The 15,707-nt window shown below is 57.0% G+C and overlaps 1 long non-coding RNA gene across 1 annotated transcript; it reads left to right on the top strand.

Annotated features, from left to right (window-relative positions):
- The first annotated feature begins 5,876 nt into the window (after positions 1–5,876).
- LOC309847778 lies at positions 5,877–10,575 on the top strand. The gene is made up of 4 exons (XR_014302599.1): positions 5,877–6,116; positions 6,405–6,557; positions 8,464–8,636; positions 9,753–10,575. It is a non-coding gene; the product is annotated as an uncharacterized lncRNA (long non-coding RNA).
- Positions 10,576–15,707: the final 5,132 nt, after the last annotated feature.

Raw genomic sequence — 15,707 nt, 5'->3', positions numbered from 1 at the left:
GTAATGGGCTGTTTAGTGAAAAATAAAGAAACCTATAATTTTTGGCTTAAATTTTTTTTTTTACTTAAATTTTTAAAAATGTGGAACATTTCATGCGTCTGCGTGATGTTCCTGGGCAGGGGCCCTGCTGATCTTCCCTGTATCCGTCCGGTGTTAGTGTGTGTGTTGCCGAAGAGAGCGCCCTGATGTACCTACAGCGAGACCCAGAGTTCTCCCCGCGGTCCCCAAGGCCCCTCAGCACACGGCCCGTCCCCTCCCTGCCTTCGCTCACCCTGTTCCAGCCACTCGGATCCCTTCGCTGTTCCTCCAACCCACCAGGTACAGTCCTGCCCCAGGGCCTTTGCACCAGCTGTTCCTGCTACCTGGGAGCCTCTTCCTCTTGAGATCACCTCGGGCACCCACACCTCCTCACGCAGGCCACCGTGATCCTCCCTAAAATAGCCTGACTTGCATTCAGTCCCCTGTCTCTATATTTCTTTCTTTCTTTTTTTTTTCCTGTCTCTATATTTCTTGATAGGAACAGCTAGCTCTGTCTTGACATTTTCCTGTATGTGTTTACTGTCTCCTCCACGAAGTCAGCTCCCCAAACGGGGGGGTTGAAGCTTTTTCATTCCCCGCACAGAGCCTGTCACACAGTAGGTGCTCAGTGAGTCTTGATCGATAGAAGATCATCTTCCTCAGGATGAGGCCTTGCAGCAAAGCCGGCTGAGTCTCGGTCAGCCTAGGCTGCCCGCGCCCTCCACCCGCCCCCCGGCTGTAACAGAGTGCTGCAGCCCGCCTGCTCGACAACTGTAAACTGATTTCTCACCATTTGGAGCCTGGAGAGTCCATGATCAAGGTGCCTGTGGCCGGTGAGGTAGGTGGAAAACTCAGTCCCCAGGGGGTTCTGCCTGCAGGACACGTTTGGCAACATCTGGGGACCTCTGTGGTTGTCCCCCTGGTCCGGGCTCCTGGCACGACAGGGGTGGGGCCCGAGACGCCGTTCGGCCGTCCCGCAGCCTGGTGTGCGCCCCAGAGAGGGATCCTGCCGGTGTCGGCGGCACTGGAGTGGGGTCCTTGTGGTTCTAGGGAGAGCCAAATTGCAACTGAGCGAAGGGGGCCGTGGGGCAGGGCGGGGGGGCTTCTTTCCAGGAGAGTTTATGACAGTGGAACTGACCTTGGCTGTGGGCTGGAGGTTGGTGGGGAGTGCTTCCCCCAAAATGAAGGGCGTGGGGGTTACGTAGGTGACAAGTGATGGGTTGGAAGAGATGGCTTGTGCCAAGGCCCAGGGGCAGCAGGAAGGCCTGGAGAGGAGTGGGCAGGGGGGCCAGAGAGAGGAGGAGACGGGGTTGACAGGAGAGGAGGGGACAGGCCACTCAGGAGCTTGGACACTGCATTCCTTTGGAGGCTGCTGGGGAGCCACGGAAGGTTTTCAGGTGTCAGGAGGGCAACACAGTCCCTCTGGCTTTCGAAACCTCCCTCTGGCTGCTTCCAGGAGAGCAGGACGCAGGGAGCGGGGCTATCAGGACTTCCGCGGGTCCCTGCCCCCACATAATACATTAAAGATGGTGTTTCATGACAGCATCCGAATATACACAGAAGCAGCCCAGGGCGGATGTGTGATGATAGACTCACGATTACCGTCTTCACTGTTGCCTCCGATTCTGGAGGAAATGAAAGCGTTTTCATAGGCCCCTAAATTCTCATGAGCCCCGGGCACTGCCTCGTGGACCTGCTGGGCCGGCAGGAAGGGCGCCCCGAGAGCAGAGGGGAGCGGGTTGCTGGGGGGGCGGCACAGGGCACAGGGAAGGGCCGGGGTCATGGAGATTCAGCGCGTGCTGGGAGGCCCTGAGGGGCCGGCAGGAGGCAGGTGGCTGGCAGGGACAGACAGACGACAGTCCGAATGATACGGGGGCCTGGGTCTCCTGCGTGCCGGGAGCCTCTCTCAACTTCCCCTCCGTGTGTTAATTCACCCACTAGTAACCCGTTTTGCACGTGAGAGCCGTAGAGGCTCAGGGAGAGTGTGGCCCAGCTGGGGGCCACCCCACCTGGTTGGGGGCGGTGGGGGGCACCGAAGCCTCTAGGGCAGCTGCCACCAGCCCGGCTGCCCTTGACAATGACTGGGCTTTGTTTTCCTGCCTCCGCCTTTCCCTGGAGCTTCTGGGGGCACCCTCGGGAACCAGGCGTAGGCAGGGCCGGGAGCTGCTCTTGGGGTGCTTAAGAGCCTTTAAAAGGTGTTCCCAGCATTTCCCCGGGGCTGTGGGGTAATTAGGCACAGCGATTAGGAGGCTGCTGCCAGGGGCCCGGTCTCTGGGGACCTGTGGGGACATGCGGGGATTGCGGGGAGCAGGAGGCGTGGCTGCCCACCTGCCCTGCCCTCCAAAGGGCCTTGCTGCCTCCCCAAAGACACCACGGGCAAGGGCCACCTGCAGCTTTGCGACTGGTGGGCTGTGTGGCTCTGGATAAAGGTCTGTCCCTCTCTGGGCGTCTTTCTCAGCTACCTAGTGGGTGAGAAGCCAGTGCTTCTCCCGCAGGACCCCGTGCCCCACTCCTGGCTCCCTGGTGCCCAGACGCCCTCCACCCGCCCCCAGCCCGTGAACACCCCCTCCATCGTAAGTGCCCACGTAAGTGCCCGCAGTGTTGTTCCAAGTGCTCGAGGTGGGCACAGTCTTCTCTCCCATTCTGCAGCTGAGGAAACCGAGACCCAGAAGCCCAGAGAATTTGAGCCACGGGCCGGGCCGCAGAGCACACGACTGGTAAATGGAAGAGCCAGGATTAGAACCTCAGTTACCGTGCCAGGCCCACCAGCCTGTGATGCCTACGGAACGTGGTCAGCCGTACACGCGCTGTGTCGTGAATTATGTCCCCCACCATGGGCTTGTGTGGAAGCCCTGCCCCCAGGGGGCTGGTACTTGGAGGTCGGGCCTTTGAAAGGTGCTGAGGTTCAGATGAGGGCATGAGGCTGGGGACCGGTGGCGATTAGCGCCCTGGGAAGGGGATGAGGGACCCCTCCATGTGAGCACACAGCGAAAAGGCAACGGCCCTCTGGGCTCCTTGACCTCCAGAACCAAGAGGAAACAGATGTTGGTTGTTTAAACCACCCAGCCTGGGTTATGCTGGCCAGCAAACTAAGACAACGAGTTATCTGATTTAATCCCCAGAATAGCCCCAGGATCGCATGGTTACAGTTGAGGAGGCCCAGCGGCTCAGAGAGGGCAAGACGCCTCCGTAAGGTCACACAGCTAGGAATTGACAGAGGCGAGGTTCCAACGCCAGTCGGCCTCGTTCTCGGTCCCATGTGTGTACCCCCCCACCCCCACCCTGCGACCTTCCCCAGGGCCCTGCAGACCACTCCAGGGAGGCAGGTAGCGCCATGGTTAATAGACTCGTGGGTAATCCTCCCTCTGGCACTGTTTTTTCTTTCTTTTCTTTAAAAAAAAAAATTATTTTTAAGTCACTTCTACCCTTAACATGGGGGTCCAACTCACAACCCCGAGATCAAGAGTCGCACACTCTTCCGACCACGCCGCCCAGTGCCCGTCCCGCGGGCCTTCTGTCTGCCGAGCGAGTGGGCCCCAGTCTCCCCTCTGCTAAACGGGAGTCATCCCCGTAGCCCCAGAAAGTCGCGGGATGGAACGAAATAAGCCGGAGGGTTAGACCCGAGGCAGGAGCACTCGGGCTGCTGTCCTCTCTGACACTCAGTTTCTCCTTCTATAAAATGGGCGTGTTGTCAGGGCTTATCTGAGTCGAGACGTGAGGTGATGGGAGTTCAGTGCTCAGAACACCGTCTGGTTCCAGGGCGCGCAAAATATAGAAGAATTCCAACACGTGGGTCCAAACGCACGCGTGTCTGCCACCCCGGGACGCCACAGCCACACACACACACGTAGACCCCGGCTGCCCAGGGGTGAACGTCCGCTTTCCGTCTGCTTGGGTCCCCACGGCCCCCCCCCCCCCCCGGCTGTTAGCCCTTAAACGTCCATGAATGGCAATGACAAGAAATTGAGAACTCAGGGGCGCCTGCGGGGCTCAGTTGTTAAGCATCTGCCTGCAGCTCAGGCCATGATCCCGGGGTCCTGGGATCGAGTCCCGTGTCCAGCTCCCCGCTCAGCGGAGTGTCTGCTTCTCTCTCTTGCTCCTCCCCCCTGCTCCTGCTCTGTCTCTCTGTCCCTCTGTCTCTCTCTGTCTCAAATAAATAAAATCTTAAAAAAAAAAAAAAAAAAAGAATGGGGCGCCTGGTGTCTCAGTGGGTTAAAGCCTCTGCCTTCGGCTCAGGTCATGATCCCAGGGTCCTGGGATCGAGCCCCATATCGGGCTCTCTGCTCAGTGGGGAGCCTGCTTCCTCCTCTGTCTCTGCCTGCCTCTCTGCCTACTTGTGATCTCTGTCTGTAAATAAATAAATAAAATCTTTAAAAAAAAATTAAAAAAAAAAAAAGAAAGAAAAAGAAAAGAAATTAAAAGCTCAGTTCCTCAGTTGCCCTGGCCACATCGCAAGGGCTTGGCGGACACGAGAGCCCAGCATGTAGGACAGACAGCCTGGAGCTGGATTATTTCCATCCAGGGAGAAAGGTAGGGGCAGTGGGGTGGGGAGACCCTCCCCAGGTCAGGCCGTGCAGGCGGCGTGTGCATGACTGTCCACACGGGGGCAGCGTGGCACAGCGACCGGAGCCTCCCGGGTTGGCGCAAGCCTGGTGGGGGCTCCATGCTGCAGGCAGTCTGGTCCCGGTCCTCCCCTCTGCACTTGGACCCTGGGGCTGGGCATCCCCTGGGGTGGGCCCTGGGGAGGACGGAGCATCATCGCCCCCCACCGGATGCCTGGAGCACCCCAGTCGTGACGACCGTGGATGTTCCTGGACACGGTGGCCCCAGAGTCCCCAGCGGGCAGAATCAGGAGGTCAGAAGGTCACCAACATCGCTGACTGTCTCTGCAGAGAATCACCATTTGAGTGAGTCAGCCCGTCAGACGCGGGAGGATTAAGTTCTGCAAGAAGAAGCTGGGGGGCGGGGAGCCTCCAAGCTGTTCTCCGCCAGGCCTTCTCCGCTCAGTTAAAAATGTGTTCACGCAGGGGCACCCGGGTGGCTCAGTTGGTTAAGCGGCTGCCTTGGGCTCTGGTCATGATCCTGGAGTCCCGGATGGAGTCCGGGATCGAGACCCGCATCGGGTCCCGCATCGGGTCCCTCTCTCAAATAAACAAAATCTTTAAAATATGTGCACACACATATATACACGCCTATGGGCACTCACACGGGGCGTACATTTCAGCACATGGGTCACCCCAGGAAGAGTTACATGAGACGCCGCTTGCCCTGGTGCTGCTCGACGCCCTGGGGTGGTTTCTCGTCTTATGTCATTTCGAAGAGAAATGGTGGGTCTCGACTCACGACGTATATCCCTTGACCAGCAGATGGACAAAAACGACGGCTCGGCGTACAGGCTGGGACCCCAACGGGGAGCCCAGGCCAGAAGCTCTTTGACTGCAGGAGAGGCCGGCGTGACGGGGCGACCGCGTGGACATGTTCTGCACACAGGACGTGAAGGCACGCTGGCTGCCCCGTGACCCATTCGTGAGGTTCGAGAGCAAGTCGGGCTAACCCGGTTAAGATGCACGCGAGGAACTTTCCTCCAGAGGGATTACTAAGGTCCGAGAAGCACGCGAGAAGATGTTCACTACCATGAGTCCTCACGGTAGGGATTCCACCTCGTACCCACTAGGGCAGCTAGAGAAATAGTAATAATAATAACATGATAAAAACCAGAAAGGATGAAGGGTTGGTGAGCACCCAGAGTCCCGGGGACGGAAAAGCACGCAGCGCTGGGGAAAACTGTCTGGTGGTCGGTCTCTCGAAAGAGTGAGTAAACAGAGTGACGGTCTGACCCGGCAGCTCCGGTCCGGGTGTCTACCCACAAGACAGCGGGGACTTGAAGACATATTTGCACACCTGTGTTCACCGCAGCATGACTCACAACAGCCGAGAGGCGGAAGCAAACCATGTTTCCGTCGACAAGTAGATGGACACACACGGCGCGGTGTATCCCACGCAGGTCCAGCCTCAGAAAGGAAGGGACCCTGACCCCTGCCATGACGCGGAGGGACCCCGAGGACACGGGGCTCCGCGAGAGCGGCCAGGCCCAGAAGGTCTCATCCCGCAGGACCCCACTCCCGGGAGGGCCCCAGAGGAGTGTCGTCCACACAGACAGCAGAGGGTGGGAGCCAGACTGGGGCAGGAGGGGGGGCAGTCTGTGCTTTGTGGGGACAGAGTCTCCGTGGTGGGGAGGGGTGGAAAGTTCTGGAGACGGAGGTTGGGGGTGGTCACAGGACGGTGTGAGGGAGCTCCTCGCCGCTGAGCTGTGCGCTTAGAGGTGGTTAGAGTGGTAAGTTTGGGTGTTTTTTTTTTTTTAAGATTTTATTTTATTTATTTGTCAGAGAGAGACAGCGAGAGTGGGAACACAGCAGGGGGAGAGGGAGAAGCAGGCCCTCTGCCGAGCAAGGAGCCCTATGCTGGGTCGATCCCAGAATCCTGGGATCATGACCAAGGCAGATGCCTAACGACTGAGCCCCCCAGGCGCCCCTAAAGCGGTAAGTTTTACGTTATGTATATTTTACTACAACTTAACAGTATTAAGAAAAACTATCACAAAGAAGAAGCCCAAACCCTTCTTGGGTAGGGGAAAAGAGCTGTGTAGGACTCGGGCTGGTTCGAGGGAGGGGCTGGGGTTGGGGTGCGGCTGGGGCGCGGCTGGAGTGGGGTGCCCGCGGGGCAAGGACTTTGCCCGGGCTTCTGGCTGCCGGATGGGCTACGGGGGACCCGGTTAAATGAGCAAGGGAGGTTCTTACTCGAAAGCATTATTCACTGCTTATCTGGAGTCGCCCTGTAACTGGGCGGCCAGTAGATTTTCCGGGCTCGGGCCAGCGGTCCTCCCGAGGCTGCACTGCGCCCACCCGTGCACCCACTCCGCGGGAGCCCCTCGCGGGCCTCATTCTCGGGCAAGAAGGGAAGACCGGCCGCTGCCCGCGGCGGTCCGCAGGACGAGATGTGGTTGTGGGGAAGGTGGCCGGCGGGAGAGCTCCGGGTAAGCTTGCGACAACAGGGCGCAAGGGTCTGTCCTTATCTGGGCGCCGCCCTGCCCGCGCATGAACCTCGGTGACTTGTAGGGGTCACAGATAAGGAGTCCTAAGGAAGCCCAGCACCGAACGCCTTTGCAGTCACACCCTGGAGAGCTCCCAGGCCGGCCAGCTGGCTGGGGACGGATGCCGGGCCAGGCCCAGGTGCCCCCCTCCGTGCCTCGGTTTCCCTCCCTGGAGAATGGGGCAGGGCGAGACCACTGTGCTCTGGGATGAGCGACGGTTATCCCGGAAGCGCAGTGTTGATTCTGATGCACACGGTGGTGGGAGGTCGGTGGGGGTTTAGCAATTGTTCTGGGTCGTCCCATAGCCAGACAAGATGTAAGTAGGGTCCGTGCTTGTGATTGGCGGCCAAGTCCAGTCGCTGCCCACACAGAATAAGTGAGTGTGGACGAAGAGCTCCAGAAGGAGGTTTGGGGTGTGCTTCCGATGAGCCTCTAGTCCCAACACTTCGTCAACCCATCGATATGGAACCTGGGGTCATGTGTGCGTCTGTTTAAAGAGTCCCTATTTAAGGCGGGTTGTGCGTTCTTAACCCCAAACCTGCGGCCAACAGCGCGGCTGCTCTCCATGAATGGAGCTTGTCTTGGGGTGGCACTTTCTCTGTAAGACAAGTCACAACCTTCTGGAGCTTAGGGACACCAGCTAGCATGGTGGCAGCAAAATCACCCACAAAAAGCAGAGAAATGCAAACAGTTTAGCACTCAGCACCATGAAAAGGAGGCTGGTTTACAGTCTGGACTGGAAAAACAAGGAGGCAGGGGCGCCTGGGGGGCTCTGCGGGTGAAGCGCCTGCCTTCGGCTCAGGTCATGATCCTGGGGTCCTGGGACAGAGTCTGGCATCCCGCTCCCTGCTTGGCGGGGAGTCTGCTTCTCCCTCTGCCTGCGGCTCCCCCTGCTTGTGCTCTCTCTCTTTCTCTGACAAATAAATAAATAAAATCTTAAAAAAAAAAAAAAGAAAAGAAAAGAAAAAGAAAAAGAAAAAGCAAGAAGGCAGAGTGTCACCTTTGCCCACCCCAGGTGGGCATATGCCTGTGGGGCAGCTGCTGCGCTTTGCCTCTCTGTGCACACCTGCAGGTGACTGAGAAGTGCCTTGAGCAGTGAGTTTAGGGCTGCCAATGAAAGGTAGTGAGTAGGCAAATTTGCAAGCATACAATATGTGAATAAGGAAGACCAGCTCTGTATACATTTATTTCCAATGATGTGTTCTCCAGCTCTGTTCACTGAGACGGCCTTGGGAGAGATACCCCAGGACCGATGAGCACCCTGAGTACCCAGAATTTGGGCTCTAAATACCGCCCTCCCACAAAAGGATCCTAGATTACATTAATCGTGTCCCTTTTTTTTTTTTTTTTTTAAGATTTTACTTATTTATTTATTTGAGAGCGAGTAAGCAGGAGGCAGGGAGAGGCAGAGGATCCCAAGCAGACTCCACGCCAGCGCGGAGCCCGACGTGCGACGCCTGAGGCTGGAGAGATTCCACGGAAAGAATGAAACAGTTGTCAGAAGGAGACTGGCAAAGATGATGCAGAGGTCGGTCCATTCAAGTTGGGGTTTTGAAGGGTAAATAAAAGTTCGCCACTTCTAGCTATTGAGAAACCCAAGTCAGTCACAGATGCTCCCAGCTCTGCAGGGTGGGGCCTAGAGCAGAGGGTGGGACTTGGGGCTGGGATCCTCAGGAGCGGACGATTGGGTTCTGTGTGCAGGGGTAGGGAGGGAAGCCTGCCTGGAGGAGGAGATGTGGAAAAGGAGCTATTGGATGTTGGCAAAGCAGGGAGGGTGAAGGGGATGTTCCCGGCAGACGGAATAGCATATGCAAATGCTCAAAGTATGAGCCTGTACGGAGAGTTTGTGGGGACTGTAGTAAGTTCAGTCTAATTGAGAGGAAAGAGGCTAGGAGGGGAGTTTCTGGGGGATGCTAGGGTGGTAACGTTCTCGGGAGCTTGGTCATGCAGGACTGAGGTGGAGGGAGGGTCTGGGGTTTAGGGAGTCTGTGGGGAGGGGATAAGTTTCTGCCAAGCATTTGAGCCGAGGTTTTGAAGGATGAGTAGGAGTTTGCTAGTCCCTCTGAGCAGCCTCTGAACTAGGGAGGAAGTTTGTGTGAAAAGATCCAGGATAGAAAGGGACCCAGGTGGGGTCTGGTAGGGGCAGGCAGGGCTCTGCTTGCAAGAGTCAGGGGACACCTCCCTTCCTGCCGTGCCTCCTTCCCGATACTGGCCCAGAGTTGAGGGCTGGGGACACTAAAAGGACAAAGCTCCGGTCTTTGTCCTCCAGGAATTTGCCTGGGAATGGTCTTTGAAGGCTCCCCAGGAGGCAAATTGAGGGAGGAGGGGTCAGTGTGAGCCAGGTCCTGGGGTGATAGCTGTACCACTGACCTTAGGAGTGGTTACAATCACGATCATTATTATTATTGGAACAGAAACAACACTTGCAGCCTGTTTACTGTGGACCAGGCCTTGTTTTAAGCATTTTGCAAAATTAAATCTCCTGAGATAGGTAACTGCTCTATCTGTTTTGCCAAAAAGGAAATGGAGAGAGATTGAGGTCTCAAGGTCATGGCTCAAGGTCATGGAGCTGCGATGTGGGTCGAGAAATTGTGGGTGCAGAATCTGGGCCATTACTGACCAGTCCACTTCCGGTCGTTCCCAGGTCTCTTCCTGGTCCAGCCTCATCCTCACCAGCCTGTACCAGCAGCAGAGTCGCCTCTATCCTGATCCCACTCGGCGCCACCACGGTGTCCAGCTTCCCTGCAGCAGCAGCCAGCAGAGGGCGCCTGCGGGCCTCTGAGTCCCGTTCCACCCTTCTGTGTCTACAGCCCTCCAGGGCTCCCACCCCTTTGGGTGAAAGCCAAACCCTCCCTGAGGCTCCCAAGACCCTATAGGACCTACCTGGGCCCCTCCCTGCCTGCCCCTCCTACTTCTCTCCCCCTTTTTCACTGTGCTCCTCCCACAGGGGCCCCCTCACGCTTTCTCCAACACGCCAGGTCCAGTCCTGCGCCAGGACCTTTGCACTGGCTCTTTCTGCTACTAGAATGCTCTTCTGCTAGATATACTCGTGCCTGGCTTGCTTCCTCAGAGAACCCTTCCCTAATCCCAAGGATAGACTGTGTCCAAGGATAGACTGTATTTTTAATTATTTATGTTTATTATCTGTGTGTCTCCATTAAGGAAGCCAGCCCCTGGGCGCCTGGGTGGCTCAGTCATTAAGCGTCTGCCTTCGGCTCGGGTCATGATCTCAGGGTCCTAAGATTGAGCCCAGGATCGGGTTCCCTGCTCCGAGGGAAGCCTGCTTCTCCCTCTCCCACTCCCCCTGCTTGTGTTCCCTCTCTCGCTGTGTCTCTCTCTGTCAAATAAATAAATGAATAAAATCTTAAAGAGAGTGAGAGAAAGCAAGCCAGCTCCCTGAGGGCATGGATTTGTGTCCCTAGCACCCAGCTCAGCAGGTGCTTAATAAATATTGGTTGAATTAAAAACCGGCTCCACTCTGTTCATCCAGCCCATCGTAATGGTAATCGTGAGCATTTATTGCGTGCCTTCTGTGTGTGAGGCCGTGTGGGAGGTTTTCTTTTCACCACTGATTTGTATATATATCTGTTTTTAAGCTATCATTTAATATAGTTTACGTACCATAAAATTCACCATTTTATTTTATTTTTAAAGATTTTATTTATTTGTCAGAGAGAGAGAGAGAGAGAGCACGTGCCTGAACGAGCCGGGGGAGGGGCAGGCAGAGGGAGAAGCAGGCTCCCTGCTGAGCAAGGAGCCCATCTCAGGACCCCGGGATCCCGACCTGAGCTGAAGGCAGCCACATCACCAATGGAGCCCCCCAGCTGTTCCAAAATTCACCATTTTCAATAGTACAATTCAGTGGGTTTTGGTATATTTACTATGTTGTGCAACCATTACCAATAATTCCAGCACATTCTATCGCCTGAAAAAGCAGCCCTGTCCCCATTAGCCATCCGCTCCCCAGCCCCTGGCCACCACGAACCCCCTTCCCGTCCATGGAGGAGCCTGGTCTGGGCGTGTCACGGGCGTCGTGGGCTCGGGGTCCGTCCCTGGGGCCGTGCGTGGGGGCCTCGCTCCTGCTCCCAGCAGAGGGGTGTGCCCACGCACGGGGAACCCAGTATTGAGGTGCTCACCCTTTGATGGACACTTGGGGCCCTTATGAATCGCATTGTTGGGGACACGCGTGTGCCCAATTCTGTTTGCACGACTGCTTTCGATCCTCGCGGATAGATGCCTAGAACCGGAGTTGCTGGTGGGACGCTAATCGCGCACATTACTCCTTCTGAAGATCGACCGAATTGTTTCCCGCGTGAGCTCAACTTTTTCCAGTCCCACCAGCAGGTCCACAAGGACTCAGTTTCTCCACCTCCTCCTCAGCACTTGGCGCTATCTGTCTTTTTGATTATAGCTCTCCTCGGGGGTGTGGAATGGTGTCTCAGTGCGGTCCTGATTTTTATTTCCCTGATAACAAATGATATTGGGTATCATTTTTTTTTTAATCACACAAACCAGCATTTATGGGGTGTTTACAGTGGGCAGAGCTCCTTTTCACGTGCTTATCAGTAGGTGGAAATTCTTATCACCACCCCCACCCCCTGCAATGTTAACAGAAGAAGAAACAGACTCGGAGAAGGACAGCCACTTCCCGAGTGTCCCACAGCCCGCAGGGATGGACGGACAGTCTGACTCTCATTCGCTGACCACTTAACGTGGGACGGCCCTGAGGATCCTTGGGCAAGTCTTTGTAGGGACAGATGTGTTGACATCTGTCGCTGGCAAATCGAGGAATGAACCAGTTCGATCCCTTGAGAGGTCAGGGGTCCACCTTTTTAGATCCTACCCAGCCGTTTCCCACGTGGCTCTACCACCTTGCACGTCTGCCCGCTGCCGATGGGATGTCCCGTTCCCTCCTATTCTCGGCGGCACTTAGGATGGTCTCGGCCTTTTGGAAAGTGCAGGGGTTTTTTCTTCTCCAGAGAAAGTGGAGAGCATGCACTTTTCGTCTTAGCCTTTCTGGGAGGTGACATCTCATTGTGGTTTTAATTTGCTTTTTCCTAAGTGCCCCTGGGCCCTCTGAATGTCTTTCTTTGTTAAAGAGCACAAACTCAGGTTTCCGGAGCTGTGCAGGTGCCCTGCGTGCCTGGCACGGACCCGGCCGAGGGTTGGGTGCTGGGAGCACCCACAGACGCAGCGCCCCTCAGTCTTTAGTTCAGTCTTTATTTCAGGCATTATCTTTGGTGGGGGGGGGGGAAGTAAACAAAGCAGTAGTCTCCATGATAGCGGGTTGGGGACGCTGCCGAGGGCATGGCAGGACAAGGATACGAGGCTCCCGCAGGCTCCTCAGATACCAAGTGTCCACGTGATCCGGATGATTTCGTTCATAGAAAGTCAGTACCGAGCCCTGGAGAAGGTCAGGCACCGGGGTGCGGGAACACCTGTCGCCCAATCTCAGGGCTGGCACAGTGAGCCTGGGGGGCCCCAGCAAACTGCCTGCCCCCGCCTGGGCCCCCTCACCTTTGCTCCGTGCCAGGAGACAGGCTGCTCCCCAGCCTCTGGATCCCTCATAAAACTGAACTCCTCAAGGCATGAGAGGCCAACTTCCAAGGACAGAGGAGGCCAGGAGGCTCCAGGAAGGCAGGGCCTCGCAGCCATCAAGGTGCGGCAGCCGCGGACTTTGTGTCCCTGGGCCTCTGGGTGGGGAAGCCAAAGTCAGCGTTTAGCCACTGGCTGGGCCCCGGGCCGGTTCACCATCTCTCCGCAGACCTCTTTTCCGTATCTTACCCATCGGGGCCTTCCTGGTGCCTGCCCAGCTCCCGGCCCCGTGGGAGGCATGCAGCAAGTGGATGAGAAGGAGGAGACACTCCCCAGCCCTCCCAGCCCCCCCAACCCTGTGGATCTGCTCCCTGCCGCCTCTCCCACTTCCTCCTCCCGGTGTCCAGGGCAGAGCTGAGGCGGGAGAGGCTGGCGTGAATGAAAATGCAACGGCTCTCCCTGCTCCTGCCTCAGGATTCATGTAAACATCTATTAAGCACCTACTGTGTACTCTCCAAGTACCACCTCTTCGGACATTCCTTGTTTCTGCAGCGTTATAAAGGTGTAACTGACGGGCAATGATTTGCCCATGTGTAAGAGCCACCGTCAGTGGGGTTCTGCCCTGTGTCGACTCCCGTGCCACCACTGGCATAGTCAAAACGGGGAAAACACTTGCATCACCCTAGAGCGTTCCCTTGTGCTCCTGCCTGTCCCGACTCCCATCCCCAGGCAACCAGAAACCTGCCTTTTAGTCAGTGTGGATGTCCGTAGCGAAATCCACATTTTTCCAGAATTTTGTTTTATTTTTTTAATTTAAAGATTTTATTTTTACTTAATTATTTATTTGATAGAGGGAGACAGAGAGTGTACCAGCAGGGGGAGCAGCAGAAGCAGAGGGAGAGGCAGACTCCCCACTGAGCAGGGAGCCGGATGCGGGGCTCGATCCCGGGACCCTGGGATCATGACCTGAGCCAAAGGCAGACGCTTCACCGACGGAGCCCCCCAGGAGCCCCCCGGAACCCAGAAATATTTGGTCACCCAATCGTTGAAGTCCCATCTTTCATAGTTGTATCAGAAGTAAATCACTACATTCAATCCACATCCTAGCTGGGCAGGTTGCGGGGAGAGGGGTTGGCCATGAATACCGGGAAGCAGGTCTCCCTGTGGGTCAGTCTAGAGGTTACCTACCACCATCCCTTAAGACTGATATATTGAAGCAAACATTAAACTTCTACTACTCAAGAATCTCCTCCTTGGTTATTTACCGTAGCTCTCTCAGCAAGAGCTAATATTATGCCCCACTTGGCAGGTGGGGATACAGGCCTGGGGAAGGTGAGCCGGCCACGTACAGACTGACCCAGAGTAAGCGGCAAAAGGAGTCCGTGGTGAGGTTTAGGCCCTGGACGAGGAGGAGGCCGACCGCAGCAAGACCAGGAGCACAGAAGGGAAGAAAGTACAGTGATTTCTTCTTTTCCAGAGAAAGACGAGAAGCATGCAAGACAGCGGGGCTCCCTCTCTGGTTTCAGGAATGTTTACAGAGCACAAATACGGAGTATTTGCCAGGTGCCGTGTTAGGGCCGGGGACGCCGCAGAGAACGAGACGGACAAAGTCCCCTGCATGCGTGGGACTTGCACGAGGGGTGAGGGGTTCTGCTTGCCTCCCTCCATCTAGGACCTGGTGCTCGGGAGTGTCGCTGCAGAGGGGCAGAGGACCCCTCCGTGACCTGGACCCCCACAGTCGCTGCCCTCCTGGAGCTCATGGTCTGCTGGTCACTAGGAACAACCCTCAACACGTGGAGTTTCTGTTTGTGGGGGGAGCCCCACGCCCCCACCCCCCCGTGCCCTGGCTGTGTGTCCAGCAAGGGGCAGATGCAAGCCCCAGAGGTGGAAGCTTCAAGGAGCGAATCTTCACACACCCCCTTCACACACCCCCGCTCGACTAATAAATGGAGACTTTGACCCTCTTCTTACCTCCTATCTCAAGATAAGCAAGAACAGCAGGTGCAGCCTGGAAGGTGTGTGATGGGGTCTGGGCACGGCCAGGTGTGGGGGGGCGTCCCACCGGGTCAGGGCTGGGAGAGGGGCCATAGCAGAGAACAGTGCCCAGGGGAACCTCAGCTTCCTTGTCTGTAGAATGGGTTTGCTGTCCTAGGAACCCTGCAGGCTCTCATTCTCTTTCCGTCATTCAAAACGCATTGATTGAGCACCTTCTCTGTGCCTTCTCTGTGTCTGAACCTTGCTCCAGGTCGCTTTCTGTGTGAGGCCAGATGGCAAGTGGTTTAGGGCTGTTGAAACCGCACGACTGGGCGGGTCCCGGGTGAAAGCCTCGGGCTCCGTGTGCACAGGGAAGGGCCTGGCGACGTTCCAATAAAATCAGCCGGGTAGTAGGGCTGGTTTAAAGGGCTTAAAGCGGGGCTTGATATAAAGTAGGCACCTCATTAATGCTTGTTCCCCGCCTGGAACACAGCAGGCACTGCACTAATGCCTGGCCCATGCAGGGTTTACAGTAGTCACTCCCTAAGGCTTTGACCGTGTCTGGTAGTTCACGCCTTCACGCCTGGACCACATCTGGTAAATAGCAGGTGCTGCATTAATGCTGGACTCCGGCCCGGTATACAGGAGGCGTCCCCTTAATGCTTAACGGACAAGAGGAAGGTTCATTTCCGGTCTGGCCATGCCAGGGCGCCTCCCCGGAGACCTTGAGGGCTGATGCCCCAGCGCCTCCCGGGGGAGAGAAGCGCGAGGTCCCCCGGTCCCGCTACTGCCGCGGCGGGGTCCACACCTCTCGGCCCGGGGCCGAGGGACCCGAGCGGGGCCGAGCGGAGCCGAGCGCCGCCGAGCCGGCCCGCCGAGTCCGCCACATTCCCACAATCCCGGGCGGCCCCGCCCGGCTCCCGGCTGCGCGTCCCCCTTCCCACGTCGGCGCAACCTAACCCGCGGGCGCGCCCGCCGCGCCGCGCCCCGCCCCGCCCGCGCGTCGCCCCGCCCCGCGCCGCCGCTAGTCCCGCCCCCGCCGCGGGCGCGCGGGCCGCCGGCCCCTCCCATTGGCCGCGCCGCCCGCCCG

The sequence above is a fragment of the Mustela nivalis genome (assembly GCF_964662115.1).
Source record: "Mustela nivalis genome assembly, chromosome: 1".
NCBI classification, from domain to species: Eukaryota; Metazoa; Chordata; class Mammalia; order Carnivora; family Mustelidae; genus Mustela; species Mustela nivalis.
Note: the sequence above shows the minus strand (reverse complement) of the source record. Positions and strands in the feature narration are given on the sequence as shown.